The sequence below is a fragment of the Hemitrygon akajei genome, chromosome 3 (genome assembly GCF_048418815.1).
Source record: "Hemitrygon akajei chromosome 3, sHemAka1.3, whole genome shotgun sequence".
NCBI classification, from domain to species: domain Eukaryota; kingdom Metazoa; phylum Chordata; class Chondrichthyes; order Myliobatiformes; family Dasyatidae; genus Hemitrygon; species Hemitrygon akajei.
This window is the reverse complement of record NC_133126.1, coordinates 123841240-123857059: the sequence shown is the minus strand read 5'-3', so window position 1 is coordinate 123857059 and position 15820 is coordinate 123841240.

Here is a 15820-nt window from a genome sequence, read left to right as displayed (position 1 = left end):
CCTTGTCTATTCTTTTGAGTCCATTTGAAACAATTGCAACTATTTATACCTGTACACTGTATATGTTTCTGAATGATGCAAATAATACTCAGTGGCCATTTTATTACATACACTTCAGCACCTGCCCATTAATGCAAATACGTATCTAATCAGCTAATCATGTGGCAGCAACTCAATGCATAAAAGTTGTGTTCAGTTGTTGTTCAGGCCAAACATTACAATGGAGAGGAAGTTTAACCATAGAATGATTGTGGCAGCAACTCAATGCATAAAAGCATGCAGACACGGACAAGAGGTTCATTTGTTGTCAGACCAAATAGCAGAATGAGGAAGAACTTGACCATAGAGTGATTGTTGGTACTGGTCAAGTTGGTCTGTTTACAGTATCTCAAAAACTACCGATCTCCTAGGATTTTCACACACATTAGTCTCTAGAGTTTGCAAAGAATGGTGCAGAAAACAAACAGAAAGTCCAGTGAGTGGCTGTTCTTAGGGTGAAAATGTCTTGTTATTGAGAAAGATCAGACTGGTTCAAGCCGAGCGGAGAGTGACAATAACTCACTAAACCACGAGTTACAACAGTGCTGTGCAAGAGAGCGTCTATGAAAACACAACACGTTGAACCTTCAGGTGGGTGTGTTACAGCAGCTGGGGTCCACTCCTGTATTCCACTGAGTGTAATTCATTACCACCAAGCAAGGAAGAGTGTTAATTCAACCAACTCTTACAAAAGGAACACCACTTAAGATTAGTTTGACATCTTACTAGGATACAATGAAATTCCTAGCTCTCAGAATAATTATGTCACTTAGAGAGAAACCAGGAATGGCACAGTACCATAATTTTCTTAGGAAGCCCCTTGGGATTGAGAATAATTTCCTTCCACATCTTATCCACAGATGGGGCAGGCAGTGACTGACAGGGCAAGTGGCTGGGTTAGTTAGTGATAATTACGTATCTTCTGCCAGCTACATGGGGCTTTTGTGTACTCCTGATGCATGTGCTTGAAATTCTCAAGTTTTTCCAATGTTCTTTCTCCACTTTGACTGGTCACAGGCCAGAGATTCCCAGGAGTCGCTTGCCTTTTTGCAAGAATATCATGAACGCACTGTTGATTGTTTCCCTTGGTCCAGCTTGTAACTTCCTCCCATGACATATATTAGGATAGACTTTCTCTGATTAGGGATGATGAACGTGGCTTTGCGCATGGTAGATCATGTCTAAGCAATCTGAGAGAGGGTTTCGAGGAGGTTAGTAGAACATGTCTAAACAATCTTGTAAAGGTTTTCAAGGAGGTTACCAGGAAAGACGATAAAGGAAACGTAATGGACATTGTCTACATGGACTTCGTAAGGTCTTTGACAAAAGTCCCACATGGGAGGCTGATCAAGAAGGTTCAGTGGCTTGACGTTTAGCATGAGATACTTATATTGGATTCTACATTGGCTTAGCAACAGAAGCTGGGGAGTGGTCGTGTATGGTTGCCACTATGATTGGAGGCTTGTGTCTAGTGGTGTGCTGCAGGGATTGGTATTGATTCCATTGTTGTTATCAATTTTAATGATTTGGGTGATAATGTGCTAAACTCGATCAGCAAATTGACAGATGGCACCAAGATTGGTGGTGTAGTGGACAGTGAGGAAGGTAGTCAAAGCTTGCAGCAAGCTCTGGACCAATTGGGAAAATGGGCTGAAAATGGCTGATAAAATTTAATGCAGACAAATGTCAGGTGTTACATTTTAGGAAGACAAAGCAGGTTAAGATTTACACAGGGAGTGGTAGGGCACTGAGCTGTGTGGTAGAACAAAGGGCCTTGGAATACAAATCTCTAACTCCTTGAGAGTGGTTTCTGGGGTAGGTAGGGTCATAAAGGGAACTTTAGCGCACTGACCTTCATAAATCAAAGTATTGGATACAGGGGTCAGGATATTATGTTGATATTGTAAAAGATTTTGGAGGCCAAATTTGAAGTATTGTGTGCAGTCTGGTCACCCATCCACAGGAAAAATATCAATAAGAATGAAGGAGTACAATAATTATTTACAAGGATGTTGCTGAGGCCCAAGGACCAAAATCATAGGGAAAGGATTAATAGGTTGGGACTTTAGTTCCTGATGCACAGGAGAATGAGGGAAGATTTGATAGAGGTATACAAAATTATGAGGGGCACAGGTAGGGTTAATACAAGTAGGCTATTTCTACTGAGGTTGTCTGAGACTAGAGCTAGAGGTCATAGGTTAAGGACAAAAGCTGAAATACTTAAGGGGAATCTGAGGAAGAAATTCTTCATCAGAGGGCAGTGTGAGCTGGCAGCAGAAGTGGTGGATGTGGGTTCAATTGCAACATTAAAGAAAAGTTTAGAATGGGAGAGGTATGGAGCAGTATGGTCCTGGTGCAAGTTGATGGGACTAGGCTGAATAACAATTTGGCACGGATAGGACGGGGCAAAGTGCCTGTTTCTGTGCTGTAGTGTTCTATGACTCGGACAGAGCTCAGAATAGAAAATGCTATCCTCTTTTCTCAGTTCCTTTGCCTCCACTGCATCTACTCCCAGGATGAGGATGTCCTTTTTGGGATGTCAGAGGTATCCCCCCCCCCCCCCCCCTTCAAATAACAGGGTTTTCCTTCCTCGACCATTGTGTGGTGAACTACATATACCTGTCTGGACATGCCCCCTGCTGACTGCTCCTGTGGCTCTTCCCACAGACCCCGGTATAAAGGCGATTGAGGCCTGAGCCCGGCCCTCAGTCTCCAGGATGTAGTATGGTGGTCAACTACTGCTCGTTCTTTCTTCCAGTCAATAAAAGCCGATATCTCGCCTTCACGTCTCAGAGAGAGTTATTGATGGTGCATCACATTGATGCTTCCCTCAGGTGTGCCTCCTCCATTTCTCAGGCATCCACACTCACCCCACATTCCCACCAACTTAACTTGGATAAAGTTCACCTTGCCCTCACCTATCACCCAATAAGCTTCTGCATCCAACACATCATTCCCTGAAACTTGAATAGAATCCTACCACCAAACAGATCGTTACCTCTCCCTCCACCCTCCCCCTTCCACAAGGATCACCCTCTCCACGATTCCCTTGTCCATTCATTCCTCCCCACTGATCTCCTTCCTGGCACATATCTCTGTAAGCAATGGAAATGCTACACCTGCCCGTTCACCTTCGCCCTTACATCCATTCAGGGTCACAAACTGTCCTCCCAGGTGAGGCAACATTTCACCTGCAAATCTATTGGGGTTATTTATGGTATCCAGTGCTCCCGATGCAGCCTCCTCTACACTGATAAAATGTCTTCTGTTTATAGTTGGAATCCATACCATGTCTCAGCGAGTAGCTTTTGGCCAAGGAGAGGAGATGATTGACCCTGCCAATAACTTTTCACAAGGCAGATAGTAGGGTTATCTCTATGTAGTTATTGCAGTCAGACTTGTGTCTTGACCAGCTGTGTAGAGTCATCTGGAGGATTGTGATGTACCATTTGCAGAGGCAACTGGAACAATAATGTAGCAGTTATATAGACAGAACTGTTATACAGTGAGACACACCTACCCTACTGTACCAGCAGCTGGAGCAATACAGTTCTGTACTGTATGAGAGGAAATATGAACAAAATAGATTTATTTCATATCTATAGACAGGATATATGTATTTCTTAAGACAGGAAACACATTAAAATATTACTGTAACAAAACTCATTTTATTAACACTAATTTTCATTACATCAATTACTGTTCCTTTAATATCCACTACCCAGGTCTCCAAAGTGATAGATCTAGCCACCTGATAGCCAGATATCAGGTACTGTATAGCTATCCAGTGATACTTCTATCCAGTACTAGATAGTTGCAGTCTTAAGTTTTCACAAATAATGGAAGATTCCCTAATCATGCTGACTCCTTGTAATTTGATTTCTACCTACCTCATTGCCACCTTAACAGAAACAATCAGAGATAGATGTGATATGCAATATTTAATACACAATCCAGTCAGTAGATGGTGGATGTCAAAAGGCTGTGGGAGACAGTCAGGCTAAATTGAACTTGGATTATCGTTCCATCAGTTGACCATGTTTCCTGACTGTCCACCAGTCCCTCCAACCACAATAAATAAAAGTAGAGGCTTGTTGTAGATGCTTGAGGCCTATTTAGGCAAGAAGCATAAAGATTCCACAGGCGCTCTGCTGCAGCTTCGGTGGAGTTAATGTATTAGAGGTGACAGGTGGGACACAAAAATCCCATTGCTGTAGTTTGAAAAAGAACCCTTAGTGTCCGGACAGTGCTTGTCACCCAGACAACTCCTCTAAAAACATGTCATCTTTTCACTTCTGCATTTTGGGACCTGGCTGCTGTATTCCCCTCACTCCACTTTGAAACAATGCCACAATGTATTCTGTGGGAGACAGACCGACGGTGCCAAGATTTGAAAAATAAATGAGACCATTGCAAATCCTGAGAAGTTGGCAGTTGCTTAATTTTTATCATTTTTGCTGGCATAAACCAAAGCTCTTCCTGTCTGTTACAGAGAAGTATGGAGATCTTTTTCATCTCCATGAAATTTTGTCATGCTCCAAGTCTGAAGATTCACTGGGCTGAGCAGACCAACTGGGACAAAACATGTTGATTATTCAGAATGATGATTGTGTAACGAAAGTCTATTAAAATCTGTTCACTGTTCTTTTTTGATTCAGCAGCAAGATGTAACTACAAAGGAGGCACCATAATACACATGTTAAAGGTTATGAGAAGTTACTTTATTAGAATATAAATAAAATACAGAAAGAAAGAAAAATGATTAATAAAAGAGACAAAATAATGGTTAACAACCATTCACTAAGCTATTAACACAATATACTTGCAGGAGGGAACCATGGATGCCCAACAGCTTTTCCAGTCTCTCTCAATCTCCAACTCTTAGCACTAGCCACAACCCAGCCTAGGAGACTTCCCCTTGCACAAAGACATTGCTCCTTCCTATACCCTTCACGACCTGTTTAAAAATCTATCATAACATTTAGCTCAGTGCTTTTCCAAACAGACTTGTTTTTCACCGTTGTCTACCGGTACTCTCAAGCCTGTAGACTGGTACTCACACTAAGTTCCCAAAACATGGCTGTAGACTTGTTCCCCTGCACTTTCTCAAAACAGTCCCATATCCCAGACTAACATCATTACACTCTTCCATTTCATTTCATCTCATACATTTTAGCAAATACCAAGGAGGAAACAATGTGAATGTTTTCCTTATAGTCTTGGCTCCTTGCCTCCTGCAACTTAGAGGTGACTACCTCCTGTAGCTCCTATCACTTCCTCATTCTCCTGAGAGAGCTGACGGTCATCGAGCTGCAGCTCCTGTTCCTTACCCGGTCTCTAAGGAGCAGCAGCTCGGTGCACTGCATGGAGACGTACAGTAGTTATCAGGGAGACTGGAGGTCTTCCAAAGTCCCCACATCTCACTCAAGGAGCATACCACCTAACTCAGTGCACCACCTATATTCTAACAGGGGTTAAAAAGCACTTGCTGGAAACTTACTTAAAGCCTGCGACTGTGTTTGTCTAAGCCTGATGAGCCGATGCCGGACCACTCTAAACACTGGCCCACTCACACAATGGCCACGCTGTTTCACCTCCCTTCGCTGTATTGGTGTCATCATTAAGTAATGTAGGTCATAGCGCTTTTAAAGCACTTGAAGTTTTACCTAATCCTCTAAACACATAAATCCTAGGAGAATTAATTCTTACCCAGCCTTCTGTTTTCTTCCCAAGTACTTTGTGATTATTACATCTCATTACAGGTATTACAGGTATAATTCTAACAACTCCCGGTGAGTCACTGTTTTGAAGCAGTGAGTGAGAAAGCGACATCTTACAGGGTGGGAGCCGTTTGAAAACTGCAAGTCTCATCTGGAGTGAGTTTTCCTTGAACCAATACAGAGAAGGGAGGTGAAACAGCGTGGCCATTGTGTGAGTGGGCCAGTGTTTAGAGTGGTCCGGCGTCGGCTCATCAGGCTTAGACAAACACAGTCGCAGGCTTTAAGTAAGTTTCCAGCAAGTGCTTTTTAAGCCCTGTTAGAATATAGGTGGTGCGCTGAGTTAGGTGGTATGCTCCTTGAGTGAGATGTGGGGACTTTGGAAGACCTCCAGTCTCCCTGATAACTACTGTACATCTCCATGCAGTGCACCGAGCTGCTGCTCATTTGAGACCGGGTTAAGGAACAGGAGCTGCAGCTCGATGACCTTCAGCTCTCTCAGGAGAATGAGGAAGTGATAATTAGGAGCTACAGGGGGTGGTAACCCCTAAGTTACAAGGAAGGAAACAGACCAGGGAGTGTTGAGATAACTACAGGTCTACTTAAAGCATAAAATCTAAAACAATTACTCTAAATAGTGACATATTTTCAGATTCGTTTCTTTCATTTACACGGAAATGGCTGGATTCTGATGAAGGTCAGATCAGGGAACTGAAGAGTCAGATTCCTGCCCTTCCTTGAGATCCTCTGTTACTGCCATTGGGCCACGACAGTCAAAGTCCTCAAAGTCAATGTCATCGCCATCAGCACTGAGGATGAAGCAGGGGAAGAGAAAAGCAGTTCCATACAGTTAATGAGGAGCACAATGGGAAACCACTGGTCATATCGTTAGCAGCTGCTTATCTACTGCTTGATCTTAGAGTGGGTTAAAAGGTCAACACAACATTGTGGGCTGAAGGGCCTGTTCTCTGCTGTAATGATTTAAGTTCCCTGTTCTGTGTACAGATGGCGGACAAGATGTATCGTATGGGTGTCTGCTACACATTGAGAATTAGAATATAATGGGCCTGGATTTGCTCTCAAAATTTCAGTGAAAATCTGATAACTAGTTTGCTAAAAGCTTCTGGTGGACAAGATATGTGCTTATATCACATAATCTATTTCCTGTAAACAATTATTGGCAAAATCTGGGGCCTTAGAGCTGATCAAAGCACAGCAGAATTTATATACAAGTCTCAATAGACAATAGGTGCAGGAGTAGGCCATTCGGCCCTTCGAGCCAGCACTGCCATTCAATGTGATCATGGCTGATCATCCACAAACAGTACCCTGTTCCTGCCTTCTCCCCATATCCCTTGACTCTGCTATCTTTAAGAGCTCTATCTAACTCTTTCTTGAAAGCATCCAGAGAATTGGCCTCCACTGTCTTCTGAAGCAGAGCATTCCATAGATCTACAACTCTCTGGGTGAAAAAGTTTTTTCTGAACTCCGTTCTAAATGGCCTACCCCTTATTCTTAAACTGTGGCCTCTAGTTCTGGACTCCCCCAACATCGGGAACATGTTTCCTGCCTCTAGCGTGTCCAATCCCTTAATAATCTTATATGTTTCAATCAGATCCCCTCTCATCCTTCTAAATTCCAGTGAATACAAGCCCAGTCGCTCCAATCTTTCAACATATGACAGTCCCGCCATTCCGGGAATTAACCTTGTGAACCTACGCTGCACTCCCTCAATAGCAAGAATGTCCTTCCTCAAATCTGGAGACCAAAACTGAACACAATACTCCAGGTGTGGTCTCACCAGGGCCCTGTACAACAGCAGAAAGACCTCTTTGCTCCTATACTCAACTCACCTTGTTATGAAGGCCAACATGCCATTGGCTTTCTTCACTGCCTGCTTACTTTCAGTGACTGATGTACAAGAACACCTTGATCTCTTGTACTTCTCCTTTTCCTAACTTGACACCATTCAGATAGTAATCTGCCTTCCTGTTCTTGCCACCGAAGTGGATAACCTCACATTTATCCACATTAAACTGCATCTGCCATGCATCTGCACACTCGCCCAACCTATCCAAGTCACCCTGCATTCTCCTAACATCCTCCTCATATTTCACACTGCCACCCAGATTTGTGTCATCTGCAAATTTGCTAATGTCTCTTCCTTGAGTCCACTGCCACCTGTGTTTAAGACAAGTACAGTGCCTCGTCAATGTCACATCGGGTGTCAGGCTGACATTTTGGGATTTTCAATCAGCCACTCCTGCGGAAGCATATCTCTGATGCATTGATAACATCTTCTCCTGTGCTACTTAAAGTAATCATCCCTGAGGAGGTTCTGAGCCAAATATGAGTACTGTAGAATGCCCCTCAAGTTACTTTTTAAATTTACCAGTAAACTGGTAACTTTGAGCCCTTGACTCATGTCCTCACAGTGCTATCTCCTGATTCATGATTTGCCCAACACTCGATTTCCTACTGGTTAACCTTTAAACTGATCCATGTTCCTTGGTCCCCACTTCCTGTGATGCCCCCTCTAATGGCCCTACACCTACCTGCTTTCATGCAACTGTGTTGCCATACAATATGCTCGTGGCTGACTTGCTGCATCTGTTATTCTGTGCTAATTCCCCATTGCCCACATTCCATAATTTGTATGCTTCTTTCAATACCCCTGATGATCCAGCCACCACAACCCTCTGGGCTAGTGAATGTCACCTCATCTGAGATTCTCCCACTAATGGAAACATTTCAACATCTGCTCTGTCATGCCGCTGAACATTTTGATAAGATCATCCTTCACTCTTCTAAATTCCTGAATGACTCACTGAATTTATTAGTAACTATCATACATATAGTTGAATTTCCCCATGGGGATGAATAAAGTATCTATCTATCTATCTATCTTGGTTTAGTTTCACATCTGCGTAATCAAATTGTCAAAATATTGGAGATCTCTGTCAGGTTATTCCTTTATCTGACAGGTGTTAGACACGTAAATTCTGACAGGTGTTTCCAACACATATGCTCATGTTGGCACAAACTTTCCTAATCAATGTAATCTCCTAATTTTAGTGTCAAATATTTTCACAGAGCTATTTTCTCTTGGTTTAACACAGTGGCCAGAGATACATCTGTTTCGGCTAGAACGTGACAGCATCTATGAAGTAAGATAGAGTCAACTGCAGCTTATCCGTTGGAAAGGAAATATAAAGAAACATAGCTGTTTATATTACATCAAATACATTTAATTCTATTCACCAGGAAAAGCAAACAAAGACATTGGTCAAGTTTACTGCAAGGTCTCTGCTCTTCAATTGTATCCTTCTGTGAAAAGATGTTCTATTTCCATTTTTAATTTTACAATTCTGTGGTTAGAGTGAACGCCTGTTTCCAGGATCGCACATCAGACAAATAAGGACAAAAGTTTGTACTTACTCGCTTTCTGATTTACAAATGTCAGGAAGCATAAAAAAATAAGAAAGTGTCTCTGACTCATTTGTAAAATAATTAAAATACACATGTAGAACAATCACATAAAAGTATAGGATATCACAACACTTCAACTTCCCAACCTTGGTAATGGTGTTTAAATTTCTCCACACATACCACATCTCATTCGATCTCACTGGTCACCACTTACTTTCACGAGTTATTGCACCATAAATTTAATATACCAGAGCATCTTATTTGTTCCTTTACATTGCATTCTAATCCTTTGCATTGACATTTAAATGGAACACCAATGGTGTGACTAACAATAATTGAAGAGAATTTCAATAGGTAAGATTCCACCTCAATTCGAGAGGACTGGAATACAAAAGAAAAGATGTAATGTTGAGGCTTTCTAAGGCACTGGTGAGGCCTCACTTGGAGTATTGTGAGCAGTTTTGGGCCTATTATCTAAGAAAAGATGTGCTGATATTGGAGAGGGTTCAAAGGAGATTCATGAAAAAGGTTCTGGGATTGAAAGGCTTATCATATGAGGATTGCTTGATGGATCTATTTAAGGCAGAGGTTGATAGATTCTTGATTAGGCAAGGCACGAAAGGATACAGGGAGAAGGCAGGAGATTGAGACTGAAAGGAAAATTTGGATCAGCCTTGATGAAATGGCGGAGCACAATTGATGGGCCAAATAGCCTAATTCTACTCCTATATTGCATGGTCTAATTCCAAAAGATTACTCATTCCCATCCCCCCATGTGAAATGAGAAACCAATGGACCAAAGTCCTTTCTTGCATCCATCCCATTGAATGTGGCCCCTCAAAGCTGTTCTTCCATTCATAGAGATTATAGCTGATCTTTGACCAGTATTGAGTCATTCAGAATATTGGCCTTTCCCCAATGTTCCTCATGCCTTTCATTAACATAAACCCACCAAAACAACAATTCTCCAGGGTTAGTTGCAATTTTTGGGAGAGCTCTAAACTTTTCTCAGCCTTTCCAGATGAAAACATTTGCTAACTTCACTTTATTCCTGAAAGGCTTGGCTCTAATTTATGGATTATGATCATTAGCTCTAGATGGTCAGTGAACAGAAATATTTTCTCAATCACAAAATGCTGGAGGAGCACAGCAAAACAGGCAGCATCAATGGAGGGGAATAAACAGTCCACGTTTCAGGCCAAGACCATTCATCCAGACTGGAAAGGAAGAAGGCAGAAGTGAAAAGGAGGAGGTTGGGACAGGCTGGCAGATGATAGGCGAGAGGGAAGGTGAGAACATTGTGGAGGGGAGGGGGTTGAAGTAAGAAGCTGGGAAGTGATAGGAGGAAGTGGTGAAGGGCTGGAGAGGAATATAGTAGGAGAAGACAGTGCAACATGGGAGAAAGGGAACGAGGAGCAGAGCCAGACGGAAGTGATGGGCAAGCGAGGAAGCTTCCACACCCTCTGATGAGGTGACCAGAACTGAACACAGTATTTCAAGTATAGTCTAAACAGGAGTTTATAGAGCTGCAACATTACCTCACAGCTCTTGAATTCAGTCCCCTGACCACTGAAGGCCAACACACCAAGCACCTTCTTAACAGCCCAACTAACTTGCGCGGAACCTTTGAGGGATCTAGGGATATGAAACCCAAGAACACGCCCATCCTCCACACTGCCAAGAATCCTGAACATTAACCCTGTACTCTGCCTTCAAATTTGAGAATTTCAACTTTCAAATCTTGGCTTCCAGCTACTCCAGATTTAGGTGGTATCCTTTTCTTTCTTTCAAGATTCAGAATGGATAGCCTCACATTAATTTTAACCACTTGCATATTCTGTGAAATTTCCGTTTGTTATTCAATGCTTCTCTCTGTTCTGCTTACAATGCTGGCCTTCACCATGTTATCAGCAAACCTGAAGCTGACTGGGGATCACTTTGTTGTGCACCTTCCCTGCAGTCACTATAACAGCCAGGATGTCCTGGAAGCCAGCAATTTGAATTCTATTTCTGATTCTTACACTGGCTGGCATGTCTGTTCATGGCCTCCTCTACTGTGATGAGGAAAGCAGGAGCAGAGTGAAGGAACAACACTTCATATTCCACCTTGGTAGTCTCCAACTTGAAGGTATCAACATTCGATTTCTCTAACTTCCAGTAACCACTCCCCTCTCATCCCCCACCCCCTCAAAGTCCTAACTTTGTTTCCCCTTAACTGTCTGGCCCCGTTTTCTTTCCCCTCTACCACTCTCATGGCATACCAATCAGCTTCAGCTTCCTCACTCTGTTTGCCCACCTCCTTTCCTTTATTCCATGGTGCATTGTCCTCCCTTACCTGGTTCCTTCTTCTTCATTCCCTCCCTGACTCCTCTTGCCTTTCCCCCTCATTTGGATCTATCAGCTTTTTGGAGCTTAGGAAAATGGAAGGTATGGGTAACCCTAAGTAATTTCTACTTGTCACAGCATTGTGGGCCAAAGGGCCTCTATTATGCTTTAGGTTTTCTATGTTTCTATTAGCTTATATCCCTCCCCCACCCCTACCATTTCATTCTGGCTTCTCCTGTCTTCCTTTCCATTCCTGAGGAAGGGACTCTGCCTGAAACACTGACTGTTCATTTCCCTCCATGGAGGCTGCCTGACCTGCTGAGTTCCTCCAGCACTTTGCACGTTGCTCTGGATTTCCAGCACCCGCACTCTCATGTCTGTGTGGTTTCTAAGTTGTCTGTAAGTATGGTGGGTGGTTGTGGCTGGGACAGAGGAGCCTGTGGGTCATCACTTAGTCACACTTACCAACTCCTCATGATTCCTGCCCCGTCTCCGACGCTCAGGCAATGTCAGAGCTAAGCCTATGATCTGCCGTAAGCTCCAAAAGATTCAAAGACTCATAGTGTCTTATAAAGGACAATCGTAATATCCTCCTTTATCATTGATGCAATTTCATTCTTAATCGTTAAACCTGCTTCATTTCCTCTCAGATTTCTCATTTCAGAAATCTTTAGAAAATCATCCATTTTTACCCGACTACTTCACACCAACATCTTAGTTATAACGACCAGGTACAGCCTACCAGATTGTTGGAGGCTGAGGGAAGACCTAATAGAATTTTATAAAATTATCAGAGGGCACAGGTAGGGTAGGTAGTGAGTGTTTCTTTCCTGTGGTGGAAATGTCAGTACTAGAGGACTTAGCTTTAAGGCGAGAGGGGAACATTTAAGGAAGATGTGCAGGGCAATTTTTTTTTAAACGGAGCGGTAGGGGCCTGTAATAATCTGCCAGGAATGGCTGGAAGGAGACATGATAGTGGTGTTTAAGAGGGACATATGAAGAGGTCAAAGAGATATGGATAATGGGCTAGCAGATAGGATTAATTTCTTTGGATGTTCCTGTACTATACAATTCTGAGTTCTATGTACGAGAAGCAATTGGGAAGGCAAGAGGATAGCAAAAAGTAAGTTGACCTTCATTGAAAGAGAATTTGAGTACAGATATTTTACTGCAGTTATATCAGGTCCTGGTGAGACTGAAGCTGGATTATTGTGTGCAGGCTTGGTCTCCATTCCTTAGGAAGTGTATACTTAGAGGGAGTGCAGTGAAGGTTCACCAGAATGAGTCCTGTGATGGGCAAGAGGTGATACTGTGAGGAGAGAGAAGCAAACCAGGCCTATCATCACCAGCATTTAGAAGAATGGAAAGTGACCTCATTGTCACAGAAAACATTCTTCCATGGCTTGAGAGGGCGGATGTAGCATGGCTTAACCCAGCAGTGAGTCTCTGGGGCGTAAAGTAGCTCAGATGTTGAGTAGGTTCAAGGCAAAAGTGGACATATTTCTAGACAAGTGATCATGGCATATGGAGTGAATGCAGGAAAATACCCTGAGGTATAGTAAGTTATCAGCAGTGGATGGTGAAGTTAGTGCAAGAAGCCAACATGACTATTCTTCCTTCTATTTGTTGTTTCCTCATGTCATAACCCTTAAGTTGAATTGGAAAGACCGCGATTAAAATAGGATTTAAGTGGACAGAAACATTTCCATTTAATTGCAGAATGCTGGCTTATAATAGCTCAACTCTTTCCCATTCATTTCTACAGACTTCATTTCAATTCCAGAGATTTGCAATGGATTAAGCTCCATCCTCCTCACTCATTTGAACGAGTGTTATTATGGACTGAAGTTGCTGCTATAGGTGGAGTAATGAGTGGATCTGCAGGGTGCAGCTTGCAATGAATCACCATGCTCCAGCACCATCTTGAAAGGTCCTTTCCCCTTATTGCTGTTGCATACCAAACGAACCAAAGCACTTCTCGGTCTCATTCACTGGGTGGAATTTAGATTCATCAGGACCTCATGCCATGCATTGTGTGTTTGTTATTCTAATTTGTAATATATTTGTAACTCACCCGCTGAGACCTCTCGTGGGGGATGCATGAGCATGAAAGGTAATTCCACAGCGACATCACTGAAAGAGAGAAACAAACGAGGTAAATAATAAATATCCCTGAAGTGCTTGAAAAATCTACAACAGATCAAGGACAGAACACAAAGAGATAGGAAGTGCGGTGGCTTCTCCAGTCTTCCCATATTCAATACAATCAAATCCACTTCTTTCCTCCCAGTTCCCTGTTTATCTATAAATATTATTAATATTTATCTACCTCTCCCTTCACTATCTCCAGTGATTTACTTCCACAATCCCTGAGCTGGAGGGCTACCACACTCTACAAGGAGAATGACATCCTTTTCATTTCCCCCATGATGACTGTCCCATTCACAGAGACGTAGAAAAGTACAGCACAGGGGTGTGGGGGGATGGGGATCAGATGAATGGGGTTCAGGAGAATAGGCCCTGGACAGGGCTATGAAAGTGGGCAGCTATCCCAGAGAAGGAGAAGTTGGAAGTTGGAAGGTCTGAAAGAAAGGGGTTTGTGGGAGGGTAGGATAATTCTACAGAGCCAGTGGAGGAGGAAAGAGCCTCTAAGACAAAGAGGAATAGTGTCATAAAATGAGGGACTTTCTCCCTCATTCTCCATCATAGACCCACGCTCATATATAAGGTGAACCTGTACTCATCGTTCACAGTACAATGTTAAGGTAATTCGCAATCCTAGGATTTCAGACGTTGAATAAGAAACTCTGCTAACTAGTACATAGTTCCTGTCTCCTCTATTCTTTTTTTTTGATTGACAGGGATGTCTCAGTGATATCTACTGTTCCTTACCATTTTTGTCTTCTTATAACTTTCCTATGTGGGCCCATACTCTTTTCTAGAAACTTCAATAATTTGTTTATATCTCAGAATGATTCACATATTTTGTGAACACCTTGGCTTTATTTTTCACATTTTCAAATTCCTCCCAGTTTTCTTAATTGTTGCTTTGGACAATATCACCAGGATCTGCCTTCAATCTTTCATTTTGTAAACCATTGTTCCCCACCGTATTTCATTCCAAAGAAATGAACCCCTCCACGTGCCACACTTTGTACGTCTGAATATTTGCCAACACTTACCCAGGGAGTGAGAACACAAGAAACACAGAGAGAAGGAGAGAAGGAAACTGCAGCACTGAAATAGGCAAAAGGAGACTGTAAAATACAATAAATTATGAGAAATAAATGAGAGAAGGAGAAATAGAGACACGGTGGGGTTGGGGAGAGAGGGGGGTAGAGAGGGGGGGAGAGGGGGAGAGAGAGAGACACACACACACAGAGTGGGGTAGAGAGAGCCACACACACATGGGGAGAGAGAGAGACAGAGGGGGGAAGAGAAGAGACAGAGAGAGAGAGAAGGTACGTGGGGAACAAAGGAGACTGGGGCTAAGAGGGAAATGGCAGACACAGGAAAAATGTTTGCGGGATTTAGAATGCTTATGTTCAGATTTAAGTGTTAGAAGGGGAAGTCAGCAGGAGGCGGCAGAGCAGAGCAAGGCGGAGGTTAGTGATGTCAAAGCAAACTGCCTGGCTCAAGAAGATTAGAACACTTCGAACTTTTGGAGCGGGTCTGTGTGTTTTCATCCCTAGTTGTTTCAAGATGACAAATGTTTACTCAGACAAACCTCCCACTAACAGATGACATTCTGTATCTGTGCTCTAGTCATAAATCATGAATTGCTGAGAAGGCAGATGTTATACGCAAACTTCTCATTTATTTGTAGGGATGGTACAGTGGCCTTACAAAGGACTATTACAGTGGGAATGCTTCATGGCCTTTTCTGAGATACTGGGTATAGATCTTCAGCACTCACTTCCTGAAGTTAAGGGCAACTTTGACACTGAATGAAAGGGAATTTTCTCTGTTGACAGGGAGTGCTGGGTTTTGACATGTGCAATTTGCTCTTCAACATTTGTGGCAAAGTGACTCATTTGGAGCCAGGGGAGATGCTGATGCTGCTGTACTTCACCACATTGATGTGGCTTTTGTCCCTCAAATTTTCCCTTGAGAGGGGGAATTATCCTGGATGTGTACAGTGATATTTCTCAGCTTTCTCACGAAGCAGCTATCTTCTTCATGAGTGGCAGACAGTAAACAACAACAGGATAATTGGCCATAATCGGTGTCTTAATCCAATTATTCCACATAAACCTTGAATAATTTTAGTTAAGAGTTATTAATATGTATGCATTCATATAAATCCAGTC